Source organism: Castor canadensis, chromosome 6 (assembly GCF_047511655.1).
Source record: "Castor canadensis chromosome 6, mCasCan1.hap1v2, whole genome shotgun sequence".
NCBI lineage: Eukaryota > Metazoa > Chordata > Mammalia > Rodentia > Castoridae > Castor > Castor canadensis.
Genome location: NC_133391.1, coordinates 138,966,027 through 138,973,198, shown reverse-complemented (window position 1 = coordinate 138,973,198; position 7,172 = coordinate 138,966,027). Strand labels below are relative to the sequence as shown.

The following is a 7,172-nucleotide window of genomic DNA, read 5'->3' as shown; positions in this document are numbered from 1 at the left end:
TAAATGAATAAATATATGAATTCTTGCTTATTTTTCTCACAGAACTCAGAAAAGGACACTATTTGCAGGTTAAGTGCCTAAAAATAGGGTACCTATATTTGTAAATGAGGGTACATTTAATCATTTAAACCTCTCTTCAAAATAAATGGCTTTGGCTCACCCTATTCAGGATAAAAGAAAGAGACATACATTCAGAAACCCTTCTTTATCTTCTATCCTAACCCGAAATTCCGAGGAGGCTTTTTTTTTTTTATTTCATTCAAAAAATCATTTAATACACAAAGTGAAAAACTATCTAGAATATAAAAGCATTTCACATTTTTTAAACAAATAATACCTTCTAAATTATTTAACAAAATAGAGATCCACAATCCTTTATCTGAAACCCTTGGGGCCAGATATTTCAGAATTATTAAATTTTCAGATTTTTAGAAAGGTAATTAATTTAGTGCACATACCATACTACATCAACCCTCAAAAGAGTCTGTGACAGCAGCCCCAACCCAATAATCATTAATTAATATTTCTGCAACAAAATAAATGAATATTCACACTTAATGGGATAAGTAGATTCAATGTCAGTTCAGATTTCATTTGGAAGCAAATGAATTTGTCACTAAGCTTATGAAAACCTTGTTTTCAGAACTTCTTGGATTTTGAAGTTACAATTGCAGATAAGGGAATGCAGACCTCTACAAACTTGTATGACAAGACATGAAAGATTGTTCAAACAAATTACTCATTTTTACAAATGAAAAAACATGTAACCTTTCAAATACATTATAAATTAACAGGCATCTTCTTTCTGATATTATTAAATGTACATCTTAAATACATATACATACAGCATATAACATGACTTATAAGTCAACTGGTCTAAAAGGCACAAGAGCACAATCCCTTCAGTGAGAAGGGGTTATTAAATGTACAGTAAAATTAAAAATGGAATTAAGCCACCTCCTCATGATGCTAGGAAGAGCACTTGCTAAGTGCAACACAAGGAGGTAGGGTTTATTCTTCAAGAAGTACTTGTGAGCAGTCTCTTCCACACAAACACAGGTAGACAACTTTTATTTAAAATGAATTAAGGTGATGGTTTCTTCTTTATATAAAATACGCTGTTTGGTCTTATACCTAAAAGTTAAAGCTTTAGAAGGTATTTTATGTCAGTTAAGTAAGTAATGTTTCATGAAGTTTGAACACAATTGAGTCACAAGTTCATTGTTTTTGTTATAAAATCCTATCTGTTCAGAGATTTAAACTACTCAAAATCAAGATACTGTGCTTGTAAAATCATGCGTAGTTTTTGTCCATAGCCATTTCTTCCATTGACTGGTGTGTGAAGAATAGTTTCATGGAGGAAAAACAGATTTCCAATACATGGTCAACAACTTCCATAAGTTTGAGGACAATGAACAAGAGGCAAGTCATTCTGCTAACCAACTCCAATCAAGATTCATCATGCTACTGCCCTGTTCCTCATTTGCTTCACGAATAATAGTACTTAAATGGCCGAGACAGTTCAAATTTTCTTCTATCATTTGTGGTAAAGTCTCCCCATCTTGAGGAGTTACCACGCATGACAGAGGGTGTTCACATTCTGCTAAGGTCGGGGGTAGCCATGCTGATGCGTGAGGGGTTACTGCACCTTCTAGACTGGACCCCACAAGGGAGCGGGCAGAACTCTGTGTACAGGCAATTTTAAGGAGATGCCATATTTCTTTCTGCCTTTTTCCCTGCATAAACATGACAGTATTGTCAGCTTCTTTGATGTTACTGAGGGCGATTTCCACTTTGGGGAGTAGATCAATAATCTTCTGCTTACAGCCCAACAACTTGCTCAGATGACCCAACAGCTCCTTGAGAACACTGTCCTGACTCTGTATGCGCAATGATCTTCACCATCTCTGTGCTGTCACTGTAGGAATGATCTGCAGGTCTGTGCTTTAACTGCTTATAAAGATCAATGGCACGTTGTTCCAGAGATTCCATCAAGTCTCCCTGACGTCTTCCATAAGGGCTCTTCTGTAGTTCCATGATTTCAGTGTGTAAAGACATAATCTGATCCTCTAGGTATCCAATGACACCAACCTCAGCATAGCGGATGGCCTTTTCTTCCATTTCTTTCCATGCTTTTAGCATTTTTTCTGAAGATATCCCGTAAGTCATTTGTTCACTGTATCTCTCCAAGTCAAGTTGAATGCTTTTGTGAAAAAACTCCAGTTTAGCTTTCAGTTGCTGTGATGCTGATATCAAAGTATTCTTCATTTTTGTCAAGTTAGCATTATATCTAAGACTTAACATTGCTGCTCTTTGTCCCTGAAACAGCCTGCTGTAGTCTTCTTTCAGTCCAGACACGTAGTGTACTGCCTCAGCCCATACTTTACGTAACTGTACAATTGGAAGCTGTATTTTGCTGTCTTGTACAATATAATTTACACAATCAGATAAACTTCTGGAAGCAAATGGCCCTTCATATACAGTCTTGCTTTTATCAAACAAGTAAACCATATAACTATCATAGCCTCTAACTCCATCTAGAACACACTGAGAGGCTGGTTTCCGAGGATCCAGAGAAATTCCTGTCCCTGAAAGCAGTTCTTGAGAACCAGTATTTATTCCAGTTTCACGCTCAATACGAGACTGTAGTGAATGAAGACTTTCATCAGATGGTAACAGAAAAGAAATTATCTTTGCAGAAGTCATATTTAGGATGTGCACTATCTTTAAATTCAGAATGTGATCCATTAATACAAAGCATCTTGGCTGCTTCAAAGTAGGGTCAACAGGACCCCCTCTTTGCTGTGGGTCCCAATTCAGCATCAACTGTAGCCAGTTTTCCATGGGTTCTACTATTAAACTACAAAGGCTATTTGGTTGAGGCAAATGGCTACTAAACCGAACTTCAGTCATCTCTTCACACGCAAATATACACTTAGGATCCTTCTTCTTAATCTTCTCATGCCAGGTAAATGGCTGCAGATGATGTAAAAAAGGTCTATATCGGGCAATACATTCAAACACCATGGTCCCAAAGCTCCAATAATCAACAGTAGCTGTGTTAGGCTTATTCTCAAAGAGCTCTCCAGATCCTGCAGTGTTCCCACAAAAGGTGTACAGAGACTTCCTTGATCAACATCTTTGGCATATCCCAGATCAATTATTTTATGCATTATCTTTCCACCAACATCCTGTAGAACTATATTTTTAGGTTTTAGATCTCGATGTATAATTTTGTTTTCATGCAAATATCGAATCCCAGATCCTATATCACTCAGCAAAGAAAGGATCTGGCTTTCTTTAAGTCCACAACAATTTTCTGGTTTGTTGAGTAGTTCTTCATGATCTGGATTTCGTGGCACCATCGTTCTCTATTTTTGGTACTTAACTCCAGGCGACAAGACTTAATCGCTATTTTGAGATCAAGTTCCCGATGCTGGTACAGACAGACATTTCCGAATCCTCCGGTGCCAAGCCGCTCCCGCGTCTCCCAGGGCCCGCCTGCGCCCGGCCGCAGCCCCGGGGCCGCTCCATCGGGAGGGAGGGCAAGCGGCCTCAGGCTCCACCGCCGTCTCCGAGGAGGCTTTATGTAGTATGTTCTTGATATATGTCTTGGGAGACTGGAGAATTGTGAATGGCACTGAATAGCAAAAATTTGGTTAAATGAATTGTATAATTAAAATCTTCATCTAACACTCCATGAATTTATAGGGGCTATTGTGTAATTGGTTTACAAAAGAAAGAGCATGGGAGTTATTTAGATGTTCACCTAACTTAAAACAGGAAGAGTATATTTACTTCTATGTAGTTATTACAATGTAATTAAAACCAAAAAACCATCTTATCTGAATTTCAAACCTGGGACATGTTTTTTCTTTCCTGGGTCTTATTGAGTGGAGTTTTCTTCACTGATCATGCAAGAGCCACAGAAAAGGGACACAGGTTGGCCACTGTGATTCTCAGATATTTTAGTAAGATATTTATTCTTTTACTTCACTTTTCAGTAGATTGATGTAGATAATTCTCTAAAAACCATGTGTTTTGGCAGAAACAAACTTAAGATATGGCCAATGACAAAAGTCACTTATATGCCTATGTTCTGGGAGTGGGCGGGAAGAAAAAAAAGAGGTGATTCAGTCAACAGGTGCTAAAAATAAAGATCTGAGTTTTATGTATGCTATCATCTTCCAGATAATGAAGAAGCAGGAATGTCCTCTAATCTTCAGATTGCATTTGTACATGACTCTGCACATCCTTTTAAAAAATGTTGATTTGGCACATCCACAATGTGACCTTTACTGTGCATCATTCCCAATCAAGATGAGTGTGAGCTGCTTACTCTCCATGGTAAATCTGTGGTAGGGGAAAGTTCTTGCAAGAAATAGTAGTTGAATTTTCAGAAAACATGAACCATCTCTTTATTCAAAGCATAGGGAAATATGCCCAGATGTCAAATGTCAGCTCCAATCAATTCAGCTCATTCCACCCATAATCGTTTGCTTGTTAAAGGAGATTTCCGACTCTCCCATAATGGCTCGTTGGATCAGGGCAATATTATTCAGGGATTTGACAACATGTGCAAACTCTTTTTGAATTAATTTTCAAAGTCTTTTGTGACTGGTGTCAATTTGGCAACAGTGTTCTTTCATATTTGTAGGCTCAAGGTCTAGAGTTTGGGGCTTGTTAATGGTAAGCATTTCCTCTCCAACAATTCCCTTCTACCTTCCTGAAGACAGAGGTACTGTGAACATCAATATTAGAGCTAAAATAGGGAGCGTTCTAGGTAGGGGTCATGACATTGACTTTTTGACTCTGAAAAGAGCTTTTAACAAGATAAGACTGGAGTTTAGAATTTGCCTCATTCAAGGCCTCCAAGGGCTAAGGGAAAGAGTAAGAAACTTTTCACATACAAATGTGGCACTTATTGAAGAATGTATCATCTAAACTATTAAAAATCATCACACAGATGCATTGTATAAGAAAAATAAATTTAAATGGAGCCAAAGTATTTGTTGTTTTAAAATTTCTTTAAGAAATTTATGGAAAAAAATTGAATAAAAGAAGACAAAAAGCTTTCACAACTTAATTTTGTTCAGTGTCACCCTGAAGAACTCATGGAATATTGTTATTTCCTCTGTATTGAATTGAGCACAGTATAAAGAAAACTGAACAAGCACAGCCTTTTCCAACCAAAAACTTTGGAGTTATTGCTAGGGGTCTTGGGCAGCTTCTGACCCAGTGTCTTAGGGGCCTTATCTCTTTTTTATTGAATCCTCAAACTAATATTGTGGGCTAGAAGGAAAGGCCAGAAAGATGATGCTTCAGGCGGCAGTGTGTCTTCCCTATGGAACACAATCCACATGGTAGATAGACTCATTACAGGTACTCTCACAGAGATCACTTAGTGGCCACTTTAAATAAGTGTTTTAAGATCCTTTCTTTTTGCTAAAAAATTATGATTAAGAATAAAGATTCATGCTTATTTTATTGTAACAATGTATCAAACCAGTATCCAGATACATTTGTCTATGTAAGAGTCTATGACTGAACTTTGGGGTCTAAAACTCAACTTTAATTTTGGATGTACCTTTAACAAACCAATTCATTTAGTACAACTTGTAATTTTCTGTGTTAACAATACTTATAACCAGCTTTTCATCTAATGAAAATTATCTCATAGGTTTCTGTTATCAAAGACAAAAGTAGAGCTGGGAGAATGGTTCAAGTGATAGAGCTCCTGCCTAGAAGGCCTAACAAGTGTGAGGCCCTGAGCTCAAGCCTCAGTGCTGCCAAAGAGGGGGAAAAAAAGACAAAGTAACCATTATCAATCATATTTGCAATATCATTATAAATTCCCTTACCTTCCTTGACATGGGTTCTTGTAGTATATTTTGGCTAACTGCTTTTTCTGTGCATACAAATGAGAATTCAGTCAAGATCTTCCACTAACATAAGAAAATCCTTTTATTTAAAAATGGATTGCAACAAAATATTTGATTGGTAGTGCTGATGATAGGAATATGCTTTTGTTATTATGTTGGTTATCTAAAGCAAACACACACAATGGTTTTTGGCAAAATGTTTGTCTATAATCATGTCCATCTTATTTCAATGTACTATTTTTTCATTTTCTTTGACAAAGATTCAAGGCTAAACATGGCTTATAAAATTAGGTTTTATTATCTTCATGTTTGTTAAGTCAAAATTCCTTTCTTTAATATTGCTTTAAAATAATTAGGTTTTGAGTCTTAAATTTCTTTCTTTAATAGAAATGTTTGTGGGGCTTATATTTTTCCAAATAAAAGATATAGCAATGGAGATGGTCCACATTTAAAACCAACCAAATTAGTTATAGATTTTGATAATTACCCTTAAGATCTATAATGGTAAGTCTGCATTTTACTTGAAAATGTGAAGTTCACAGATAAAATATCTGTCACTTGAAAGGCATAAGAATGTTCTTATTTCCAGATATATTGATATGGCTAACCGTTTTTGTTAACCCTTTTTGAGACAGATATAGCCCAGACTGTCCTGGAACTCCCTATGTAGCTGGCCTGGGACTTTCCATCCTATTGCCTCAGCCTTTCAAGTGCTGGGATTGCGCAGTGTTGGTAGTATAGTGGTGAGCATAGCTGCCTTCCGAATTCTGGGATTACAGCCATAAACCACCATGCCCCACTGGAATGGCTGTTTATTTGAGATTTTAAAAAGTTTGAATTTTTATCTATGATTTTTCTTACTCCTTTTCTTCCCTTGTTTCTGACCATCATCTTGTTTCTATCAGATATTCATCTAGAAAACCAAAAAATACATATTTCATCAATGGTGAATATGTTCAAGACAGATTTGGGGTAGTATAAACTTTACTTCTTTGAGATGATCGCATGTATTAAAAATGGTGTACTCACATGCTATAATTATAAAATTTGTTTTTTTCATATTTAAAAATGTTTAATTAATTAGATTTTTGTTTCATTCTTATGGACAGCACCTATGGTATAGGTGCTAGAGATTAATAGATAAATAAAACAAATTTCCAATTTTGAGGAAGTCGTAGTTAGAGACAGACATTATAAATGCTAATTGCAATACTCAGAATAAGAGGTAGAATAAATAAAATTTTAACTTTTGTGGCAAAATGATAACTAATAATTTTAAATGAGTTAGAC

At 36.1% G+C, this 7,172-nt stretch overlaps 1 pseudogene; it reads right to left on the bottom strand.

Moving 5' to 3' along the window:
• Positions 1–480: 480 nt before the first annotated feature.
• Positions 481–5,873, bottom strand: LOC109680642 (inhibitor of nuclear factor kappa-B kinase subunit alpha pseudogene; annotated as a pseudogene).
• Positions 5,874–7,172: the final 1,299 nt, after the last annotated feature.